General features: G+C 38.6%; 1 pseudogene; it reads left to right on the plus strand.

The window, feature by feature from the left end:
- The window catches only part of LOC135216233 (NFX1-type zinc finger-containing protein 1-like), a 228,053-nt pseudogene that overhangs the window by 174,525 nt on the left and 28,164 nt on the right, over positions 1-25,364 (plus strand).

Genomic DNA, 25,364 nt, shown 5'->3' on the forward strand with positions numbered 1-25,364 from the left:
AATTCGTTGATAGAAATTGTGGGAGTGCCTCAGGGTGATGTTATATTTAAAGTAGCTCCATCTCCCTCGGGTTCAAATTCTCTTCCTGAGAGGGAGGAGGCTACACTGTAATTTATTTGTTTCAGGTTTGGAGTCATCCAAGATGGTGGCTGTTTGGGCGTCGCTTGGGCTACGGGGGTTCACTTTCCTTGGGTGGGCTGTTGTCTCATGTCTTGGAGGCATGTAACCCCCGTCCAACTGATTGCATTCCCACCTCCCCCATGACTACTCTATGTTGGTTCTCGTGTGCTGCCTCCTTGCAGAGCCTTGCCAACATTATAAGTAATGAAAGTTCAGCCCAATATTCCAGAAACTGTTTAATACCTATCTATTTAATATTAAGTTCATTTACTGTCTACCGGGTATGGAAGCTGAGATGCAAAACTGATGATGAAGCCTTATTGCTCCGCCAGTGAGGCCATCAACTAGCACTGTTCATAGAGATGTCATGACATCACACCCATCGTCCTCTCAGCCTATGACACCAGATGTAGTGGCCGCTCATCCTCCTGTCGCTATGACGTCATCTCTTCCTGATCCTCTCTCACTGAGCCATCCAAGCAGTCTTCAAGAGGCTAGACTCTGTTTTGGAAGAGAGGCTTTCTGCCTTCTCTACGAAGAAGAGTCGTAAAAGTAAGGTCTCTTCTCCACCTCCTGCTTCTAAGTGTGAAAGTATTTTACAGAAATACAATGCTCTCTCTCTCTCTCTCTCTCTCTCTCTCTCTCTCTCTCTCTCTCTCTCTCTCTCTTCTCTCTCTCAGAGATGTATGGTTTTTGTATGATAAATAAATGATTTACTAATTTTCAGATATCAATATTAATGTAAACAGCAATAATGTAAATTCATTAAAGAAAATACCAAAGTGAACAAGCAGATTTTAGTTTATAAATAAAAAAAATTATGTAAGAATGAAAGAAAATCAGTTCTACCCGACATCTTGTCTTTGAACTCCAGTTAGCTAAGCTGAGATGGCTGGGGTCCAGTAGCTGTCAAATATATCAAGTAATGTGACAGGAGAGGGAGTGTGTTGCCCACACAAGATTCTCTCTCTCTCTCTCTCTCTCTCTCTCTCTCTCTCTCTCTCTCTCTCTCTCTTACTGAGATGAGAGAATTTCTGTGGTACATGTGTATATGTTTATTAGTATTTTTGCATAATAATAATAATAATAGTAATAATAATAGTAATAATAATATAACTAATTTCAAAATTCATATGTGGTAGTATTTTAAAGAAATACAATAATCTATCTATTTCCCTCTTTTAAATAAGGATAATTCTCTCTCTCTCTCTCTCTCTCTCTCATCGAGATATACATGTTATAGTGATAACTCTCGCCCTCTGTTTGGGCTGGAAGTGTATGTATACTATATCTTTAAGGGCATTACTATATTTTATGGTAAAATAATAATATACAGCGCTAGTTTTCAAATATTATTAAGTTTAATGAGATTCAACAAAAACAATAACATTCTCTCTCTCTCTCTCTCTCTCTCTCTCTCTCTCTCTCTCTCTCTCTCTCTCTCTCTCTCTCTCTCTCTCTCTCTACACACACACACATGTATGTTTATTTGTTTTGTAGTATAAATTAATTATTTACCTTATAACTAGTTTTCAAATATTAATAAGATTAATTTTAAAAAATAGCGATTCCCAGTCTTTTTATCCACTTGGAGGAAGATGGGCGGGGGAGTAATGGCAGTTTGATATATGAATTGGCCGAGGGGAAGGAGTTGGTGTCTAGGAGTTATTCTTCTCTCTCTCTCTCTCTCTCTCTCTCTCTCTCTCTCTCTCTCTCTCTCTGAAATAATTCATAATTTCACTCTTGATGGTCAGATATATGATGTTGCCATTCAGTGCTCTCTCTCTCTCTCTCTCTCTCTCTCTCTCTCTCTCTCTCTCTCTCTCTCTCTCTCTCTCTCTCTCTCTCTCTCTCTCTGTGTAAGGTGTGGTATAGCATAGTTAATCCACAAAACCTGATCAGAAAATGTTCTGCATGCAACATTCCGACCCATCTACAATGTGCTGAGGTAATGCAAGATATGAGAAAAGATACCAGAATATTTTGCTCAACATGTCTATCATGGATAGACAATGTTATTAAATCAAGATTGAATGTACAAATAGTTGAGGATGAAGAAGAAGAGGAAGAGGAAAACGGAAGAGAAGTAAACAAAACTGAAATGACAGAAAAAAGTAAGGAAAACAAAGAACTAGATAAAAGTATGGATGCAGAGATACTCATTGATACTACATATGAGGCAATAAAGCAGCATACTACGAAGAAATAAATTACGATATGACAACACAAAAGAAAATTCCCGAAGAGGCTCTACCCAGATCTACACAATGAAGGGAAAGAGGAAAAAATAGACAAAAAAGACAAAGTCTGCAACCTTTTGAAAAGAGGGAATTGCAGATTTGGAGAAAGATGTTACTACAAACATCCTAAGGTATGTCACAGCTATGAAATATATGGTAAATGTGCATACCTAGACGGCTATGAGGATGATTGCAGAGATCTGCATCCTAAAATATGCAAAAACCTAAAAGAAGGAAAAGGATGTAAGTTTGACAAAAAATGTAAATATATGCACCCTGTAGCCATGAATCATAATCAAATAAATAATCAATCGAGTAATAAAATCCAAAATAAGAAAGAAACAAAGAGAGGAAAAAAGAATATCAGTTAAAAGAAAAAACCAAGCCATCGACGTGATATGCAGTGATGTCAGCAAAGAATTTCAAAGCCTCAGCTCCAAGATACAACTCAAGAGATAATAACTATTTATTATGCAAGAGGATATTGCGGTTAGGAGAAAATTGCAAATTCAGACAAAATGAATAATTATGATGAAGGAAGATCAAATATTATGGAAAAGTTAGATTTTTTAATGTCAGAATTTCTGGAAATGAAAAAAAAGAACAACATACCAGAACAGGAAAGAGATATGGGAAAATCCTTATTATTACCCATATTAAATGAAGGAGAAAACACGCAAACCATCATAGTGATGAATGCACAGGGTTTAGTTACGAGTAACTCAAAAAGAAAAATAGAGTACTTAGAAGAACTAACCCAAATTGAAAAGAAAATAGATATAATGAATATAAGTGAAACCTGGTATTCCCAAGAGACTGGGAATGATGATCAAATAAAAGGGTTCCAAACTTATAGATCAGATAGAAAAAATAGGAATCAAGGGGGAACCTTAATATATGGGAAAGACAAAAAACAAGGAAAAATATATGAGAAATATAGTAACTCAGAATGTGAACTAATAGCGGTAGAATTTGAATCTGAAAAATCAATGAACATAGTAATATATAGACCTCCTAATACTAAAGAGTTTGACTTAATAATAGAAAAATTGGGTGGCAATTGTATATGTAGAAATCACAAGGACTGGACTATTCTCCTATCTGGAGACTTCAACTTTCCTTTTGTAGACTGGAAAGAACGAATAGGAGATTGTGGTTGTACTTATACATATGAAAAAGAGAGTAATAGTAGTGCAGAAGATAAGAGGCAATTTGAAAAGCTATTAGATATGCTACTAGAATACAACATTCAACAAATAAATCACCTGCCAACAAGAAAGGAAAATACTTTAGACCTAGTATTTGTGAACGAGGTGAATTATGTTAAAGAAATAATAGTTTATAATGCGAGTATTTCAGACCATAATGTCATAGAATTAACAGTCCATTCCAAAGCAAGTGAAAACAGAGATAGCAAGAAATGAAAAAGTGGGAAGGATATGGAAAATACAACTTTTACAGTAAAAATATACAATGGTCAGAAATAAATGAAGAATTAAACAAAGATTGGGATAACATTTTCGTAAGTGATGACACAAGGGTAAATACGGAGATATTATATAAAATATTAGAGAAAATAGTGGATAAATATATACCGAAGAAGAAAAGTTAACATCAGTCATGCATACCAAGAGACAGAAGGATCTTGTTCCAGAAAATCAGAAAGTGGAAAAAAGGTCTTGCAAAAGAAAAAAATGCATGGAAAGTTATAGAACTAAAAAGTAAGATAGAAAATGCAGAACAAAAGATTATACAATCAAAAGAAAATGAAAAACGGGGACTGGAAGAAAAAACCCTAATAAATATCAAGCAAAACCCCAAACTATTATACTCATACGTGAAAAAGATGAATAAAAGAAGAATAGAAATAGGCCCTCTAAGAATTGAAGGGAGATTAACGAATGGAAAAAAAGGAAATTTGCAACATATTGGCAGAACGATATAAAAGAGAATTCACCCCTAGAATAGATAATGAAGATAATGATATAGAAGTAAGGGACGAAAATAGTGAATATTTAGCTGACATAGATATTAATGAAGCTGATATTGTGCAGGCTATTAATGAAATTAAAAATGGAGCTGCAGCAGGGCCTGATGGAGTTCCTGCTATTTTGTTAAAGAAAGTAGTTCATTCTGTCGCAAAGCCACTTGCAATATTATTAAGACAAAGTGTAGATACAGGCACGATCTATGATGAGCACAAATTAGCATATATTACCCTTACATTCAAAAGTGGATCAAGACTAGAGGCAAGTAATTAATAGGCCTGTGAGTCTAACATCACATATTATGAAAGTGTATGAAAGGGTAATGAAGAAAAATATTATGAAACATTTAATAAAAAATAATTTGTTTAATATAGGACAACATGGTTTCGTACCCGGAAAAAGTACACAAATCCAACTGTTAGTCCACCGTGAAAACATATATAAAAAATATGAAAAGTGGAAATGAAACAGATGTGGTTTATCTAGACTTTGCAAAAGCTTTTGACAAGGTAGACCATAATATAATAGCGAAGAAAATCAGAAAATATAATATTGTGGATAAAGTAGGAAGATGGTTAAAAGAATGTTTACACAACAGAAAACAGATAGTTATTGCAAACGATGAGAAATCGGATGAAGCTAAGGTAATTTCTGGTGTGCCACAAGGTACGGTGTTAGCTGCATTACTGTTTGTTATTATGATTGCAGACATAGACAGTAATGTTAAGGACTCGATAGTGAGTAGTTTCGCCGATGACACAAGAATAAGTAGAGAAATTACTTGTGATGAAGATAGGAATGCGCTACAAAGAGACCTTAACAAAATATATGATTGGGCAGAGTAAATAGGATGGTATTTCACTCAGATAAATTTGAATCAATAAACTATGGAGACAGAGAAGGAAAGCTATATGCATATAGGGGACCTAATAATGAGACAATCACAAATAAGGAAGCAGTTAAAAACCTTGGTGTGATGATGAATAGGAACATGTTATGCAATGATCAAATAGCAATTCTATTGGCAAAATGTAAAGCAAAAATGGGAATGTTGTTACGGCACTTCAAAACAAGAAAAGCTGAACACATGATTATGCTTTATAAAACATGTTCGTAGTCCACTTGAATATTGCAATATGATATGGTACCCACACTATCAAAAGGATATTGCACAAATAGAGAGTACAAAGGTCCTTTACAGCTAGAAGAGAAGAAGTTACGGACCTTGACTACTGGGAAAGACTACAATCCTTAAAATTATATAGTCTAGAAAGGAGAAGAGAACGCTACATGATAATTCAGGCATGGAAACAGATAGAAGGAATAGCTGAAAACATCATGGAGCTAAAAATATCAGAAAGAGCAAGCAGAGGTAGATTAATAGTGCCCAAAACTATACCAGGAAAAATAAGGAAAGCACACAGGACATTATTCCACTATGCACCAGCATCGATAATGCAGTGTCTATTCAATGCATTGCCAGCTCATCTGAGGAATATAACAGGAGTGAGCATAGATGTGTTTAAGAATAAGCTCGACAAATATCTAAACTGCATCCCAGACCATCCAAGATTGGAAGATGCAAAATATACCGGAAGATGTACTAGCAACTCTCTGGTAGACATTAGAGGTGCCTCATACTGAGGGACCTGGGGCAACCCGAACAAGATGTAAGGTCTGTAAGGTAAGGTCTCTCTCTCTCTCTCTCTCTCTCTCTCTCTCTCTCTCTCTCTCTCTCTCTCTCTCATTGTCTGTAGGTATATATTTTTAATGGTAAAATGTTTAAGATGACTGAAATGATATTAATAATATAACCTCAAAGATCAATACAGTAATAGGTTATTAATTTTAGGTTTATTTGAAGTAGGATTTTATTTATGGCATACATTTGGTATCTGAACTTTCAAGATAGGCAGTTATAAGCATTTTTAGTGGTGGTTTTAACTATTTGCAGGTTTTAACTATTTTCGGGGGTGTCTGGTACACATCCCCCGCGAATAAGGAAGTACACTGTATTTACTAAGTCAAGTAATTTTTGAAATTTTTAATAAAGGGGTTTATAAACCCATACACCCATACATATACACATATAGCAAAACAGATATTTTTGCTAAGCCTCGAATAGTTTTAGCATGTTATATTAATGATAAACTAGCATATATAAAACCCTCATTTTTATACATTCAACTTCCCTGCCAGATATATACTTAGCTATAGACTCCGTCGTCCCCGACAGAATTTCAAATTTCGCGGCACACGCTACCGGTAGGTCAGGTGATCTACCGCCCTGCCCTGGGTGGCAGGACTAGGAACCATTCCCGTTTTCTAATCAGAATTCTTCTGTCGTCCGGACCGTCAACATTGTTGTTGGTTCCTCTCGATTGGTTTTTCTTTTTTCACCGGCAATTGATCTTCTTGACTGACTTTTGGTGACGTATCTGGATTGTTGGATTGGCATACGCTTTTGTGGACTGTTTTGTGGACTTGATTTTGGATTTTTCTTTAAAAATGTCTGACACTGGAATGGTTGTGAGACGTTGTGTGAATGTAGGCTGTAAGGTGAGGTTGCTGAAAGCTTCGGTAGACCCTCACACTGTATGCAAGGGTTGCAGGGAGCATGAATATTCTTTCACTAATACTTGCAAGGAATGTGAGAATTTGAGTGAGAATGAATGGAAGAATCTAACTAATTATTTGAAAAAGTTAGAAAGAGAAAGAGTGAGGAAGGCTTCTTCTAGAAGTTTAAGTAGTTCGAGATCTAATGAACCAATTCCTAGCTTGGGATCTTCCCCAAGGGTAAGTATTGCTACTTCTCCTTCCATTTCAGCCCCTTCTCCTATTGCAGAACCTGTAGATTCAGCGAAAGAACTTGCGGATCTAAAAGCGGCCTTCAAGTTAATGGAAAACAAAATGGCTGCCCTGCGTAAGGTAAGGCTAGTGATTTTTCAGTGGACAGTGATATGAGTGTCCCCAGTGCAGTGGAGGGGGCATCTGGTCGGCTCCGCAACGCTCCTAGGACTAGACCTCTTCCAAGCTCACATGCCCAGAGGAGAAGGAATGTCGAAAACCGAAAGGAGGTTGTGGAGAATCCCCACCGATCAGGTGTCCCTTCGGCGGTTTCTGTGACACCCCAGACTGCCAGGGATCGCTATTGTAAAAGCGTCCTGCGTGAGTGTTTTTCTTCGTCGGGATCTTCGTCTCCGAGACGTGATTGGAGGGATTCAGATCGCTCGCGACCACTGAAGAGCAGCTGGAAGGCTCCGACTATTGACTCGAGCCCGGAAAACTTCCCTGAGGAGTCTCCTTCGCGAGTTAAGAAGGCAAGAAGAGCCATTCTGTCACCCCACCCAGAGTTAGAAGGAGTCAGGAGGTGGAGGCTATGGACTCCTCCCCTCCTCCTTCCCCTCCTCCTTCCCCTCCTCCCGAAGAGGATAAAGAGGAGGTTACTAAGAGGTTTATGATTGCTATGCAGGAGCAGATTTCGTCTTTTGTAGGAGTGCTTTCTAAGGAGCCTCCTAAAAGGAAAGACTTCCCTTCCTATCAAAAGGTCCTCCAGACGTATGGAGGTATCTGCCGCCAGGATCGATGCTCCTACTCGAGGTGAGGCTTCTTGTAAGAACGTGGAGTCAACCTTACGGAGTGAACCGATCAGGCGTCTGGCACCGGCCAGGAGTGAGGAGTCACCCAGGAGGCAGGAGCCAAGAGCCAGGAGTGAGGAGTCACCCAGGCAAGAGGCAGGAGCCAGGAGGCAAGAGCCAGGAGGCAAGAGGCAGGAGGCAAGAGGCAGGAGTCAAGAGGCAGGAGTCAGGAGTTCGGAGTCCGGAGGCAGGAGTCAGGAGTCAGGAGGCAGGAGTCGGAGACTCATTTCTGGAATTTGTGACTCTTCTCCAAACAGAAGCTCCTCTCCTTCAGATCGTAGGAGGTCTTGGAAAGACTCTTCCTCCAAACGAGAGCTTTCTCCTTCGTCTGATCGAAGTTTGGACAATTTGTCTGATGACGAGCTTCCTGCAAATGAGGGACTCTCAAATTATAAGATCTTAGCCTCCTTGTTACTACAAGAGTTCGGAGACTCTCTTAGTCCGGCGGCTCCTCCTCCTCGTTCTCTCTTTTCGAGCTCGACTACGGTGAAATCTTCGGCCTTTCTGAAAATGAAACCTGCGATCTCCGTGAAGAAGGCCCTCCAATCTTTAGATTCTTGGATGGGCACTAAGAAAGAGTTGGGAAAGACTGTATTCTGCATGCCTCCTTTCAAACTCCATGGAAAGAGGTATTTGGTATGGGACAGGAGAGACTATGGGTCTTTCTCTTCCTGCTTCGGCAGATGCGGACTTTGCCAATTTAGTGGATGCCTCCAGACGTCACTCTTTAGGATCGGTCAGATCTACCTGGAGCATTTCGGAGTTGAACCACTTTCTAAAGGGACTTTTTGTCACTTTAGAGGTGTTCAATTTTCTGGATTGGTCACTCGGAGTTCTGGCTAATAAATCTAAAGATCCGGAGTTTCTTAAGAACCCAGAGATTCTCCATAGCGTCCTGTCTTGCATGGACAAGGCAGTACAAGACGGTTCGGGAGAAGTTGCTTCCCTATTTGGTGCTGGTCTTCTGAAGAAGAGATCAGTCTATGGATCCCTGTTATCAAAAGGGGTTTCTCCGAGCCAGAGGACAGCGTTATTGTTCGCCCCTCTGTCAGATCATCTGTTTCCTTCTCAGTTAGTGAAGGATATATCTCGCTCGCTAACAGAGAAGGCGACACAAGACCTACTTGTACAAACATCCCCAAGAAGGGCCGTCCTGTATGGGTCTACGAAAATATAAAAAGGACTCTCGTCCTCCTCAGCAGCCCTTTCGTGGAGGTGCAGCGGCTCGTCCCCCTGCCAGAAAGAAGAGCTCTGATAAGAGAGGAAGGTCTTCCTTCAGACCTTTCAAGAAGACGAAATGACTTGATGTTCCTTCAAGCACCAGTGGGCGCCAGACTCCTGAACTTTGCAGGAGTCTGGGCAAAAAGGGGAGCCGACCCTTGGTCAGTTTCAGTCCTAAAGAAAGGATACGTAATCCCCTTCGAGGACAGTCCTCCCCTAACATCTACGCCTCGGGAACTGTCAGCGAGGTACAGAGACCCTGTAATGAGAAAGACTCTCCTTCAAATGGTAGAACAAATGTGGGAAAAGGAGGCCATCGAACTTGTGCATGATCCACACTCCCTGGGATTTTACAATCGCCTTTTTCTAGTACCAAAGGCATCGGGGGGGTGGAGACCAGTACTGGACGTAAGCGCTCTGAATCGCTTTGTTCAGAAAAAGAAGTTCCGTATGGAAACGTCCGCCTCAGTAATGTCAGCTTTTCGTCCAGGAGATTGGATGGTCTCTCTGGACTTGCAAGATGCATATTTCCACGTTCCCATTCACCATTTGTCAAAGAAATATCTTCGGTTTATGATAGGAGACAAGATTTTTCAATTCAGGGCTCTGTGTTTCGGCCTGTCTACAGCTCCACAGGTCTTCACCAACCTGATGGCGAATGTAGCAAGATGGCTTCACCTAGAGGAAATAAACATCTCCCTCTACTTAGACGACTGGCTGATCAGGGCCAAGTCGGAGATTCAGTGCTTGGAGGACTTATCAATAACAAGAAAGATGATAGAATCGCTGGGATTACTCGTGAACCTCGAGAAGTCGCAGCTGATCCCCAGCCAGAACTTGGTCTATCTGGGGATTCAGATGGATTCTCGGGGTTTTCGGGTATTTCCTTCGCGAGAGAGAATCACTCGAGGTTTGTCGAGAATCTCGAACTTCTTAGAGAGAGAGAACAGTTCAGCGAGGGATTATCTGAGCCTTTTAGGGACTCTGTCCTCGCTAGAAAAGTTCTTCTCTCTGGGGAGGCTTCACCTTCGCCCTCTTCAATTTTTCCTGAAAGGGGTGTGGAGTTGGAAGACGGGACAACTCTCAGACACCTTCCCGCTTCCACAAGAGATAAAAGATCACTTGAAGTGGTGGATCCTTCCTCTTCAGAAGAACGAAGGCGTGTCGCTTGCCCTGCAGAACCCAGACCAAGTTATTTTCCGACGCTTCGGAGTCGGGATGGGGAGCGACGCTAGGAGCAAGGGAGGTGTCAGGCACCTGGACAAAGGAACAGGTGTCCTGGCACATCAATTGCAAGGAACTAGTGGCCATACACCTAGCCTTAAGGTTCTTCGAGGAGATAGTCAGAGGCGGGGTGTTACAGATAAACTCGGACAACACCACGGCTCTGGCTTACATACGCATGTGAGAGCGGACAGACTAAGCAGGAGGAATCAGGTCCTTCCCACAGAGTGGACTCTACACACAGAAGTGTGCCGAAGTCTTTGGTCCCTGTGGGGGAGACCTCACATAGACCTGTTTGCGACGTTCCTCTCCAAAAGAGTAGAGATCTTTTGCTCTCTAGTGGAAGATCCGAGAGCCTTTGCAATAGACGCATTTCTCCTGGATTAGTCGGGTTTAGACGCCTACGCCTTTCCCCCGTTCAAGATCCTGGGGGGAGTGCTCAGGAAGTTCGTAGCTTCAAAGAGCACGAAGTTGACCTTAATAGCCCCATTCTGGCCAGCCCAAGAATGGTTCACTGAAGTACTGGAGTGGATAGTGGACTTCCCCAGATCTCTTCCAAGCAGACCAGATCTACTCAGACAACCCCACTTCGAGAGGTTTCATCACAACCTCCCCGGTCTCGCTCTGACTGCCTTTCGACTATCGAAAGACTTGTCAGAGCGAGGGGCTTTTCTCGCAAGGCTGCAGGCGCTATCGCTCGAGCCCGCAGATCCTCGACGAGAAGAGTATACCAATCGAAGTGGGAAGTCTTTAGGAGGTGGTGTAAGAGTCAGAAGCTGTCCTCCTCCAGTACCTCTATAGTTAACATTGCCGATTTCCTCCTCTTTCTGAGAGAGGAATCGCACCTATCTGTGTCAACAATCAAGGGATACAGAAGCATGCTGTCTTCAGTATTCAGGAATCGAGGGCTAGAAATTGCAGATAACAAAGATCTACATGATTTGATTAGGTCCTTTGAAACTTCAAAATCAGCAACTCCTAGAACACCTAGTTGGAATCTGGACGTGGTCCTGAAATTCCTTTCCTCAGATAAATTCGAGCCTCTACATCTGGCTTCCTTCCGCGACGTCACTAGGAAATGCTTATTCCTGTTGTCTCTCACTACAGCCAAGAGGACGAGCGAATTGCACGCTCTGGACTCCACAGTGGGATTCAAAGGAGATGCTGCTATCTGCTCGTTCCAGACATTGTTTCTGGCGAAGAACGAGAACCCATCAAAACCTTGGCCCAGAAGCTTTGAGGTAAAAGGTCTATCTAACCTCGTAGACAGAGAGACAGAGAGGTCTCTCTGTCCAGGGAGAGCTCTTACATTTTATTTAGAGAGAAAGAAACAGATGGGAGGTTGTCAACAAGGTCTTTGGTGTGCTGTGAAGAACCCCAAAAGACTCATGTCCAAAAACGCCTTGGCCTTCTTTGTGAGAAGCGTAATTACTGACGCACACCAGAACTGCTCGGAGGAATCCTTCGGTCTTCTAAAGGTTAAGACCCATGAGGTGAGGGCAGTAGCAACGTCCCTGGCGTTCCAAAAGAATATGTCTCTTAGAAATATCATTGAGACTACTTATTGGAGGTGCAATTCAGTGTTTGCGTCTCATTACCTGAAGGATGTGAAAGTGACTTATGAGAAGTGCTTCTCTCTAGGTCCATTTGTATCAGCAGATACAGTTCTGGGTCTTGGAGCAAAGACTGATCCTTAAAATATTTTAATTTTAACGTACATAAACCCTCTTGTCAGATATGTGCTTGGTTTTCTATTAGCAAGCTCACGGATGTCGCACGGGTGCATAGTGTCATTGCTTGTAGGGGATCAAGGGTATGTATGGCTAGTAGGGGGGTACAAAATTTTTTTTTGTATATTTTGTTATAAATGAACGTGTAATTATGTTTCGAGTTTTTGGTTGTTTGTAAGGAGTTCGGGGATAACTCCTTGCAATCTTAGAACTAACATGGATGTTAGGATCAGGTGATCGGGATCGGTGTTGTGCTCCTTGAACAAGGTGTATTGTCATGTTAGTGGAATAGCACCCAATGACAAAGGCCTTTAGGCTCTGCCGAGTAAGTGGATAAGACCCCATTGGCAGACCCACAAGAACTCTTAGCCATAGATCAATATCTCGCTGAGGCTCTTGAGGCTAAGCAGACTCCAAGGCAGTAGCCGCGAAGTCTTCAGCCTAATAAGGTAGGAACCAAGGTTTATTAATACCTACAACATATGTTGTTTACCTGTCTATTTCAGTAGTTAGCTGTCTCTTACCCACCACCAATGGGTGCTAATCAGCTAAGTATATATCTGGCAGGGAAGTTGAATGTATAAAAATGATATTGTCATGATACAATAAAGTTTTATACATACTTACCTGACAGATATATACGATTAATGGCCCACCCAGCCTCCCCGCAGGAGACAGGTGGAAGAGAAGAATTCTGATTAGAAAACGGGAATGGTTCCTAGTCCTGCCACCCAGGGCAGGGCGGTAAATCACCTGACCTACCGGTAGTGTGTGCCGCGAAATTTGAAATTCTGTCGGGGACGACGGAGTCTATAGCTAAGTATATATCTGTCAGGTAAGTATGTATAAAACTTTATTGTATCATGACAATATCATACTAACACTAACCTCCATGGTAGGTTATTTTACCTTATAAGTAAATCAACACTTACGCTAAGCATAACTTAGAGTAACTAATTAGAATTGCAATTTCAGCACCTAATTCAACATGTTACTTAAAAACCACCTCATAAAATGTAGCTCCGAGTTTTAGACTGCCATTACATTTGGCACCTGTTGCCAATTTGACTAGCCTTAGAATACATATTCTAGGCTAACAACTTTGACCAATAGTGTTAGTAAGGGCTCACTACTTAATACTAGGAATCATCTTGCTTCGTTATTTCTGTCATACTAAATATGGCAAAATCAAACTAAAATTTGGTAGCCTGTTTATCTACTTCTAGGTACTTCTAACCAAAAAATTAGGTAAGTACTTAAAGTTATTTAATCATCTTGAAGATGTGCAATCTTAGGTTAGGGGCTACCAATAATAGCCATTCATAGTCTTAAAATTACTTGTCCTAAATAGGCTAGTTTACTAGCTCATGTAGGCTACTGCCTAGGAAAATGTTGAAACCGTTATCTGATAAGATTAACTAAATTATTAATACAGTATGGAGTAATTCTTTAGGCAGAAAACCTTTAAAAAAAAACAATTTAAAAACACTTTTTGCATTCATAAAGGCTAGGTTGGAACATGTATCTCGCTGATCACATGCTCTAAACAACATGGGATGGGTAAACAAAACACCAGTTTTCATACTCACAATAAATTTTTTTTATTCCACAGTTTTTAGCCTAACTGTTTTAACTAAATCTTAAACATAAGCTCATAACTTTCAACTTTCGGATAATCCATGATGTCTGGAGAGCGATCTCGAAGAAAAATTCTCTAAATAGAGGAGCACTGGCCGAGTAAACTTACGTCTGTATTGACCAGAGGAGTTATGGAACTTGGTCTTGTAGCCTGCCTGAGCATAAAACAAGATGGCTGATGCGCATAGTCACTTCTAAAGGTTTTGACATAGAAACTGGGTCCAGATTCGCTGAAGACAAGATAAAATGCCTTCTTGTCTTTTGAGTCCAATATACTCTATCACTTGTCATAGTGTTTATCATTATGACAATACCCGGCTAAAGGACCAGGCTAAAAGATATTTCTTTGATATTAATCTGATCACCATGGGCCACTGGTACACACCATGGAGGGTAAATCCTTAGAGGATGAAACAGCGACTACGCTATCAAAATATACGTTTCCTGGATTATAATTTTGGTTAGTGTTCCCATCTGATATTGCAACTTTAAACCTATTAAAATGTGGTATGGCATACAAAATATTCATCCCTGCAGCATGGATACATATTATAGGTTCTTGAACTAATTTAATTCTACAATGCATTATGCTTGTGTGAATTTCTCTCTCTCTCTCTCTCTCTCTCTCTCTCTCTCTCTCTCTCTCTCTCTCTCTCTCTCTCTCTCTCCACTGTAGTAGAGATTTAGTTAATATTTATTTCAATATTTTATTAGTAGGTTGACATGGTTATAATTTGTTTTCTTGTACTAGGTGCTGTGCTAGTACAGTTGTTTTTGCTTGTCCAAAATGTTTTGCAGCCTTCACTTTTGTGTGTGTGTGTTCTTCACATGCAGTTACAACCTGCAGGTTTAACTATATACTACTTTCTTGTTGAGAGACATTTTTCTTTATTGTATATAGGATGAATACAAATTAATGCTATACTTACCTATGGAAGTCATCATTGAGAAAGAGCTGGTTTTTGACAAGTTGAAAACTGTAACACAACTTAATAAATGTGTGATAGATATGGTGACAAACATGGCAAACAGCAGTTGTTTTTTAATTTGGTTTCTGAAGTCAGTAGCTGCTGTCTTTGCATGTGGTTTGCTGGGCAGTGGTTATTTTAATATTGTGTGGTTGTTAATAATAAAGAAGAGGAATGCAGCATTAGATAAACTAGTAAGTTTGGTAGCATGGTTGGATGCATGATGATTCACATTCACCTTGTCTTTGTACATGTATCATGTGTTCCTCTCCCCCTCTAAAACAAAAGAGGCAGACAAGTAAATGTATAATAAGTGGTTCACATACACTCATACTCTCTACTTTTACTATACTGTCCTCCATTAAATGAAGATCAATAACAATACTGGACCAGAGAGAGTTCTGGTGGTAGGGGACAATTTTTTTTTTTTTTTTTTTTTTTTTTTTTTTTTTTTATGTAACTTGTACAAAGACTAATTTGTTTAAGTTTGCATGATTTTATTTTGTACAGGCAGACCTCAGTTATCAGCAATCTGGTTTTATGGGGCTTGTCTAGTGCTAAAAATCAGCAAAATTTGGTGCCTAAATGTAGGGATATATGGTTATCAGCACGGATAATCGAGTATTGTGATAATACATACCTAACAGAATTGCCATTAACTGGTTATTGGTGCAGGAAATCGGCAAATTTCAGTTATCAGCGATTTTTCATTATCATCAAGCTGTTGGAATGGAACCCTCACCGGTAACCGGGGACTGGTTGTATTTTTCTTGATGTCTGTATTTTACATAGCATGGAAGCACATGTATGTAGAACCATAGGCTATTATTTTTTATTACGTTAAACTGTCCGGTACTATATTGTTTTTATTTTAGAAGCAATTCATATTGCAATAATATATCTAAAATTTTGATAAGTTGATAAATATTTAAACTAAATGAAAGTATCAAAATACAGGCAGTCCCTGAAATACACCAGTCCTGGTTATCAGCACCAATCCTTGCTTAACAGGTAACTGGTGCTATTTTCACATACTTTTTGTTATCTGTGATTTCCAGTTATTGTCAAGCCATTGGGAACAGAACCCCCACCAATAAATTTGGATTGCCTCTGCCGGTTAGGATAAGCTATTAATTATTTGATATAGAATAGTTATTCATTAGAAGCCAAGCAAGCTGCTTTAGGGTTCTGTATTGTGTTTGCTATTTACCAATCTTTGTTGCTTTATGGATTTTGTTACTTAGTGCAAGGGGCAAATCCCCAAACTTTATTAAGTAAATGTCTTAATCTTTTGTGGCCAATGATGACATTTCTAAAAGAGTTATTGATTTTAAATTGGTTTTATAGTTGTGCTATTAGCATATTTCATTTTGTATTTTTTGTCAGCAACAACTTTAAAAATATCTATAATCACCCTTTTCCCTCCTAAAGGTGTTACCTTTCGCAGCATACTTTGTATAGTGTACTGTTAATTGTTGCTTAAGTTACTTAGGAATATCCAGTTCAGATCTTTTTTTTCCTTGCTCTGTCTGAAACTTTACCCTGTTGAATTTTCAATCTAGCTTCAAAAACAAATCCTTCTCGTGAACCCTACGAGAGTTAGCATTGCTGCTTGGTAGTCTTAGTAAACTACAGTATTGTATAAAAAGTAACCTTGTTAAACTATATGGTTTACTACTACCACCATTACCACTACCACTGTTATCTTAGTTAAGGTGGTAATTAAACTAATCTTTCAGTTATGGAGGTCATCCGTTATACCAGGAGCCTCTATGACCAGAAAAGTGTAGTGGGAAGGATTGGATGTCGTCTCATAAAAAGAATCTGAAACTGATACATTATTTCATTTTGCAGGAGCCATGTACATGGAAGTGTGAACACCAGCGTTGCGGTAAAAAATGCGGAGAAACATGTTCTGTCCCACCATGCCAGAAGCCTTGTCCAAAACTGTTAAAAAATTGTGGTCATCCATGCATTGGCTTTTGTGGTGATCCTTGCCCCCCCTTGTGTAGGATTTGTAATAAGGAAGAATTAACAGAATTCATATTACTAGGATTTGAAGATGATGCAGATGCAAGGTAAGAACAAAGTACTTTGCTTATGTAAATTCTATATTCATTTACAGTCATTATTTGATGGCATCGGGGTACATAGCATATTAAAATGATTCTGTGTTGTGTATAAATTTCGATTGGCAACTTTTTATAGATGAGATTATATTTGATAGTCAAAAATCAGAAACAAAAGTGTTTTAACCCTTGTGTGAGAAGTAAGAATGTGATTGTAAATTATGTTTATTCAGATTGCAGTATAATGAAGTCAACATGTTCTCTTTGGTCCTGTTGGTCATGGTCACTGCTGAAATATTAATCGATAGAAATGCTTTGGTTTTTGTAAGTGTCACAAATAAGTACGTAAATTTATTAATATTTATGCAGTCACATAATCCATTGCAGATTGTAAGTATTTTGTAAGTATTTTTCCTGCAAACTGTACCATAGAACCCATAAAGATGTAAGTGTACACAATGAACAAGTTTGTGTACCCAGAGTTTTAGTATATAGAATGGTTCAAGAATAACAAATAGAGTTGTTTGTATTTTCTGTAGACCAGTGTTGTTTAATTGGAATTACCAGTAATCTTTTGAGCTAGGCATTTGAGAATTCTGTTTAGGCCGTGGCTTGGTGTAACAAACGAATAACAGTTACGACCCTCTTTTTTTTCATGTTTTAAAAAGATAGTTAAGACGGAAATTTCTTTTGCTCAAATGATGTGTTGCTTCTAGTGTCATTCAAATTCATAGTGATTATAGTTTGTACCTTTGTAACTATCTTAAAAATCCACAAGAAGAAGAAGTGGAATCACTGAAATGCATTTGTTTATGTACTTTGTTGTTTGTGTTAATGATTGCTATAGGTTCTGAAGGAAAAGTCTCTCTATAGTTATGAAGTAGTATAGTTCTTTTTGGAATTAAAACATGTTTCAAATAAAAAAAAATCAAGAAGCAAACATTCTAAAAGTACATTTTGGGTCGGGAAGTGAGACAAAAAAGAAAATGGCTAAGATGGAGAAAAGATGAAGAGCATAATATATGACCCTCTCTCAAAACCAATTTTATGCCAGTTCAAGGTTACTGCATTCAATTGGGAAGATGGGAGATGGTATCTAACAACCAGGGATATTGCAAAAGCAATCAGGAACAGACAAGAATCACATAAACTGTCAAATTGAAACTCCATTTAAGATTGAAAAGAAGTGGAAATTGGAAAATGAAAATAGGCGTGCATGTAAAGGGGGAAAAAAAACCGGTCCACTTTTGAGCTTTAGAAAATCAATCAAGAGTACAGTAGACTCTCAGAAAATAAAGAAGGCACTGTTATCAGTGTGTAGTTGTGTAGGTATGTTGGTATATGAAATGCCTATTTGGCCTCTTGAAGATAAATAGAAATTGCTTGTAACCCTGTAAAATAAGGAAAGGAACCCATTAGAGTGAAAAATAGCAGAAATTGTAAAATTGAATGAAGAGTTTGAACCAAGATAGGTTACCTAGTCCATATGGGTTCCACCAGAGGATGACCAAAGCCCTTGTAGCAATGAAAAGCAGGAAAGCATTTGAAACTGTAAAATACCACATGAAAGTTCAGAAGGGTTTAAAGGATGAACCATGAATTAGAGACCTAGCAATCTGACTATAGTTCATAGGCTGAAACTGTCATTGTGAAGGCCATTTTCATTGGAAAAATATCTTGTTATATCAGATGGCAATTGTATTGCAGAATGTCTTTGGAGATAATGATGAGATACACAGACAATACCAATCTACTTAATTTCATGATGACTTCACTTCTCATCACAACGTACAGGCAGTCCCCGGTTAATGAAGGGGTTTTGTTCCTGGCTGGGCACCGATGACTGAAAATCGTTGTTAACCAGAATATCACAATAAGTATGGTAATAAATGGTGTATATGATCCAGCACTGATAAACCACCTTCTGGCTTAAAAAATTACTTTCTGGCGCTGATAAACTGCGTATTGACGGTGATAAATATCTACTGATGCCAATAAACCACTTACCAATGCTGAAAATCTGGTAAACAATGTCGTTAGCCAAGCGCATAAAACCAAAACACCATCAACCCCAAGTAGACGGATCCCCTCATATGAGTAGCAATAACAGGTATATGGGTGTGGATGGGTCCACACATGGTGAGCATCAATATTACACACCATCGATTTGAAGGAATTAAGGCGGGAAAGAGTTTCCATTACTTTTATAGCCCATAAATTCACTAATGGCAGCTTTTAGACCTGTTAAAATCAAGAAGCAGGCGACTGATGAGCTAGTTGTGATCTTGTCTTCAATTAATCATCTACTGCTGCTTCTCTTATAACATCTTTTTATGAATTTGCTCAAAAACATACAAAAAGGTTGCTGTTGATTTTAGTTCTTATCTTTATCTTTCATGATAGTATGTCAGTTACAGTTGTAATTTTACAAAGAAATATTACAAAAGATATATAGAATCCAAAAAAGTTACTATGTCTTTGATATCAGTAAATTTAAGTAATCATTTTACATCAAAAATGCTCAAATTTTGTTACTGAATTTAGTTCTTATCTGTTTTAATATAGTGTGAACTGTAATTATAATTTTACAAATTAAAATAGATTTATTTACTAGAAAAAACAGTCAGGGGGCATAGCTCAAAATTTCAGGACAAATGTTCCTTTTGTGATAAAAGCATGGAAATTTGCAGATGTGGAGACTAATAAGTCTTGATCGAAATTTGGGGCACTTAAAATTATGTCTGTGTCAGCCACTGCAGCCATTTTCCCAAAATGATGCCCATGTACCACTGGTTTTGAAAGACATTTCCCTTTGGAGTGTGCTTAGTCCTCTGTAGAATGATTAACATGGGCTGAAATTATGGTTATTTTGTGCAGTATGACAGGGATAAAATATAAACTAAAAAACCCTATTAACCCTTAAACGCCTATTGGACGTATTAAACGTCGACGAAAATTGTCTGTTGGGTGCCGAATTGACGTATGAAATGTCTACGCAAAAATTTTTTTTTTAAATTCGCGGAAAAATAGCTATAGGCCTACTTGGCAAAAACTTTTGAATCACGCATCTTGAGGTATGCTGGGAGTTAACAGATCAAGCTGTTGTTTTGTTTACAATCGTTACCCAGGTGCGCAAGCGCGAATTTCTTTCCTCTCAGACTAAAAAACATCAGCGACACATCTCAGAAATTATTTCGTCACTTTGACATAATTTTTGCACCCTTTTATATTAGCCGTTACATAGAGTTTTATATATGAAAATGTGTGCAATTTCATGTACAGGCGGCCCGCGGTTAACGGCGCAATCACTCAACGGCGAATCGGTTTTACGGCGGTCGTCAAAAATATTCATTAAAAAAAAATAAGGCATTTTAAAGGTATCTTTACGGCACAATTTTCAGTTAACAGCGCCGCTAGCGCCGTTGTCTAACGAGTTCATACATTTGTAGAAATGCCGTTTAGACCATAAAGGTTATGCAAATTATATTAACAAACTTTATGGAGAGTTATTACGTAGGTATTAGGGTAAAATATATGCCTCTGACGCTGTTCTATGCCGAAAATATCGAGTTACTTAAGTGCAAATTTAGCTATGGATGTGTCGATTTATAAATGTTCATGCTTTTGTTTAAAATGTGTATGAAAATGCATTACGTAAGAGGTATTTTTATTTCTGTACAGAAATATGATACATAGGCAGCTTTTGAAACTGCCCTTCACGTTATCAAATACGATGTTTTTTCATGTTCTTTCTTGTGAGCCGCCGCCTGCTGCTCTTCCGAAAATATCGATTTAAAAAAAAGTGCAAATTAGCGATCGATGTGTCGATTTTATAAATGTTTAAGCTTTTATGTTTAAATGTGTATGAAAATGTATTACGAATAGGGTATTTTTATTTTTGTGCAGAAATATGATAAAAAGGCAGCTTTTGAAACTGCCCTTCAAGTTATTGACTACGATGTTTTTTCAAGTTCGTTCTTGTATGCCGCCGTCTGCCGCTCTTCCTAAAATATAGAGTTAAAAAGAGTGCAAATTTAGTGATCGATGTGTCGATTTTTTAAATGTTTATGCTTTTATGTTTAAAATGTGTATGAAAATATATTACGTAAAGGTATTTTCATTTTTGTACAGAAATAAGATACAAATTAAGGCAGCCTTTGTAACTACGCTCCACGTTGTCAGGGGATGTTTTTTCATGTTCGTTCTTGTCCGTCAGTTCCGAAAAATGCATTGTTGTTTTATTAATTATGCATCTTTTCCATAAATCCTTTAAAAAGTTATACATTATTTCACTGTATCCAAGAATATTGTATGTATTCTCATATTATTGTATTTTAAAATACTACGGCAAATTTAAGCCAGTATTCCGCGGAGTGGCCAATGTTATGGTTTGAAATCAGCTGATGAATACGAGTTTTTTTCACCATAACGCAATTCTGAGCGAATGCTCTTGCTTCTAGTTAGCATAAACGAATATCTATATACTACTTGACTTATATGAGACAAAGTTATTTTTCCTTATACAGCGTGTTTTTAGGTGGAAATATTTATTGAATATGTCTTGTTGTGAATGTGAACTACTTTTTTTTTCGTTAACAGATTACGTTGGCGGCATGTTTACTGCGTAAAAAATGATGTGATTCCGTTCGCAATAATGCTTTATATCATCGTAATACGAACTTTATGTTATTTATCTTATATCGGCGTGAAACCTACAGTAAAATGTGTTCTTTCAAGCATAGTAGTTTTGATTAAAATGATTTTATCCCAATTTTATCTACAGTTGTGTTTGATGGCAGACGTTTACTGCAGTTTTATCCTTGTTGCCGATGTACGATAATAGTCATTAGCAGCTTGAACAGTTTTCTCAGCTTCAGTTATAACTAGGGTTAAATTTAACAGTATATTTCCTGATTGATCTTTAATCTATATTGATCTCTGATCTATAGCGAATAAAGTTATTACATTAGGATATCTCAGTTCTATTCTATACATAACGCCATTTATAACAAATATGGTAATGTTGTGCTGTAGTACGATGATTGAAATACAAACCAAACAGATGTTATCCAGTTCAGTTGTACTTAGAAAAAAAAAATTGTTTCTCGTTCGGTTATTCATGACTGTACACGTTCACGCAACGAGTATAACGTTAAAACCATACTTTCATCATTCTCTTTTGCTGTTATTGAACTTATGTAACTAGAAGATGGATAAAGTTAGGCCATTGTAATTTGATCTCTCATAAAATCGGACAATCGTAAGACTAATGACCGTAACCTGAACACTACAGCTACCTGTACACTGTATAAACTCTATATCTTTACATACTCTAGACACCCACATGTACTGTACTGTAAATTCTATAGTACTATACTGCATAAATATAATTTTACTTATTGCGCCGTTGTGGGATTACGGTGCCTTTGACTGGTCTAGAGTTTCGAAAGAAGGGGTGCGGTGGCCGTAGGCTTTAAAATCGCTCAGCGTCGAAAATCGCTTGGCGTCGGTGGCCAGGAACGGAACCCCTGCCGCTAACCGATGGCCGCCTGTAGAATGCAACAAAATACAACCCAAGGTTGTAGCTTTTATCAGTTTTAAAATATTTTTATATAAATAACGATATGTGCCAAAATTTCAACCTTCAGTCAACTTTGACTAGACCATTCGACCGAATTGGTCGAAAAACGCAATTGTAAGCTAAAACTCTTAAATTCTAGTAATATTCAATCATTTACCTTCATTTTACAACATATTGGAAGTCTCTAGCACAATATTTCGATTTATGGTGAATTTATGAAAAAAACTTTTTCCTTACATCGGCGCGGTAACTCTTCTAAAAAAAAATCAAATTTTTTTTGTCCGATTGTCGTAACATTTCCACCGTTTTATAGTAGCCGTTACCTAAAGTTTTATATGTATAATTATATGTAGAATACGATGAAAAACAACCTGTGGTTGTAGCTTTTATGAGTTTTGAAATATTTTCATATAAATAACGATGTGACAAAATTTCAACCTTCAGTCAACTTTGACTCGACCGAAATGGTCAAAAACCACAATTGTAAGCTAAAACTCTTACATTCTAGTAATATTCAATCATTTACCTTCATTGTGCACCAATTTGGAAGTCTGTAGCACAATATTTAGATTTATATTGAATTTTTGGAAAAAACTTTTCCTACATCTGCGCGGTAACTGCCGAAAAAATCTGAAATTTTTTTGTCCGATTGTCATAATGTTAGCACCGTTTTATATTAGCCTCATATAAAGTTTTATATATGAAAATGTGCGCAATTTCATGTAGAATACAACAAAAATCAACCCATGGTTGTAGCTTTTATCAGTTTTGAAATATTTTCATATAAATAAAGATAAGTGCCAAAATATCGACTTTCAGTCAACTTTGACCCTACCGAAATGGTCGAAAAATGCAATTATAAGTTAAAACTCTTACATTCTAGTAATATTCAATCATTTACCTTTATTTTGCAACAAATTGTAAGTCTCTAGCACAATATATTGATTTATGGTGAATTTATGAAAAAACTTTTTCCTCATGTCTGCACGGTAACTCCTCTGAAAAAATCAGAAATTTTTTCGTCTGATTGTCGTAATGTTTGGACCATTTTATATTAGCTGTTACATGAAGTTTTATATAGGGAAATATGCGCAATTTCATGTAGAATACAACTAAAAACCACCCATGGTCATAGCTTTTATCAGTTTTAAAATATTTTCATATAAATAACAATAAGTGCCAAAATTTCAACCTTTTGTCAAATTTGACTCGACCGACATGGTAAAAAAACGCAATTGTAAGCTAAAACTATTACATCCTTGTAATATTCAACCATTTACCTTTATTTTGCAACAGATTGAAAGTCTCTAGCACATTATTTTGATTTATGGTGAATTTATGGAAAAAAAAATTCCTTGCGTCCGCAAGGTAACTCTTCCGAAAAAATCTGAAATTTTTTTGTACGATTGTCGTAATGTTTGCACCGTTTTATATTAGCTGTTACATAAAGTTTTTATGAATAGGACTTACCTGGCAGTTATATATATATAGCTTTAGTCTATCGGTCCGGCAGATTTTTCAAAACTCACGGCAACCGCCGAGTGGTAGGTGTTCGGTTAGGTGGTTAACAACCCTTACAGGGTGGTACTTGGAATCATTCCCGTTTTCTGTTCTTCAAATCATCTCTGCCAGTTGGACTGACAACATCGTTGCTAGTCCACCGTCGGGTTTTTCGCTCGCTTCCCTGTGTCGCTGTATTTCTACTGATAATTGGTGACGTATTCTGTGGATTGGCAATCGCTTTTGTGGCTTGTTCTTTGGATTATTCTTTTGATTGTTCTTTGGTTACGATGTCTCAGGAACATTTTCGAGTGTGTGTGAATGAGGAGTGTAAGATGAGATTGCCGAAAGCTTCGGTGGATCCTCACACTGTTTGTTTGGGGTGTAGGGGGTTTGAATGTGCTTTAGATAAAAGATGTAAAGAATGCGAGGTGTTGGATGAAAAGCAATGGATGGAGATGAAACGCTATGTGCGTCGATTAGAATTAGATAAAGTAAGGAGGGCTTCTAAATCTAAATCTAGGTCTGTGAGTGATGATTAGTATAGACCTTTCTAATCCCTCAACCCCTTTAGTAGTAGAACCTGCTCCTGAGGTGCTGAGATGAAGGACCTTAAGGAACAACTTGCAGCCTTGCAGAAAGGTAAGAGTGCAGGTGAAATGAGTGATAGTGCTTGTGAAAGTGCAGTGGAGGTGGCGACTGATCGATCCTGTCATGCCCCTAGGTCTAGACCTCTACCAAGCTCCCAGGACCAAGGGAGAAAGTACGTCGACGACTGTAAGGGGGTGAGAGGAACGGATCCTCAGTCAGCTGTCGCCTCAAGCAGTCCTGTTGCGTTTTCCCAGGCTGCTTATGACCGCCACAGAAAAGGCGTGTCGGACGTGGTAGTGTCTTCTCCGAGCCCCTCTCCAAGAGTCAGATGGCAGTATGAGGAGTCGAGGCCGACCAAGAGAAGGTGGATGTAGCAAGCTGACCAGACTCGTTATCGCTCTCCCCTTTCGAGTAGATGGAGTAGCCCGGAACTGTTTCCTTCCGACGACGATTGGAACGCCTCTCCAGCGAAAAGGTCAAAACCTAGAGCGGATGATTCCCCGCAGGACGACGCATGGAGGGAGGAGATATCTCCTCTTCCTTCAGGTTACGGAGAACTTTCAAGAGAGCCTTCTCCTGCTTTCACCATGGCTCGACAGCCTTCTCCGTTGGAACCGCAAGACCCAGCAGCGGTAGCGAAATCTTTCATGACTGTCATGCAAGAACAGCTGGCTTCGCTAGTGAAAGCTTTTAGCCGCCCTCCCCCCCAGTCGGGCAGACGTAAGGACGACAATCTGCCAGTGAAGAGATCAGGGAGGAAGCTCCTGCAGAGGTTTCTGCAGTGGGTAAGAAGGAACGGAGTTCCTCTCCCTTTTGGGACTATAAACAGCACTGTTCGCGCGATGAGAGGAAGTTA

The sequence above is a fragment of the Macrobrachium nipponense genome, chromosome 11, assembly GCF_015104395.2.
Source record: "Macrobrachium nipponense isolate FS-2020 chromosome 11, ASM1510439v2, whole genome shotgun sequence".
Lineage (NCBI taxonomy): Eukaryota > Metazoa > Arthropoda > Malacostraca > Decapoda > Palaemonidae > Macrobrachium > Macrobrachium nipponense.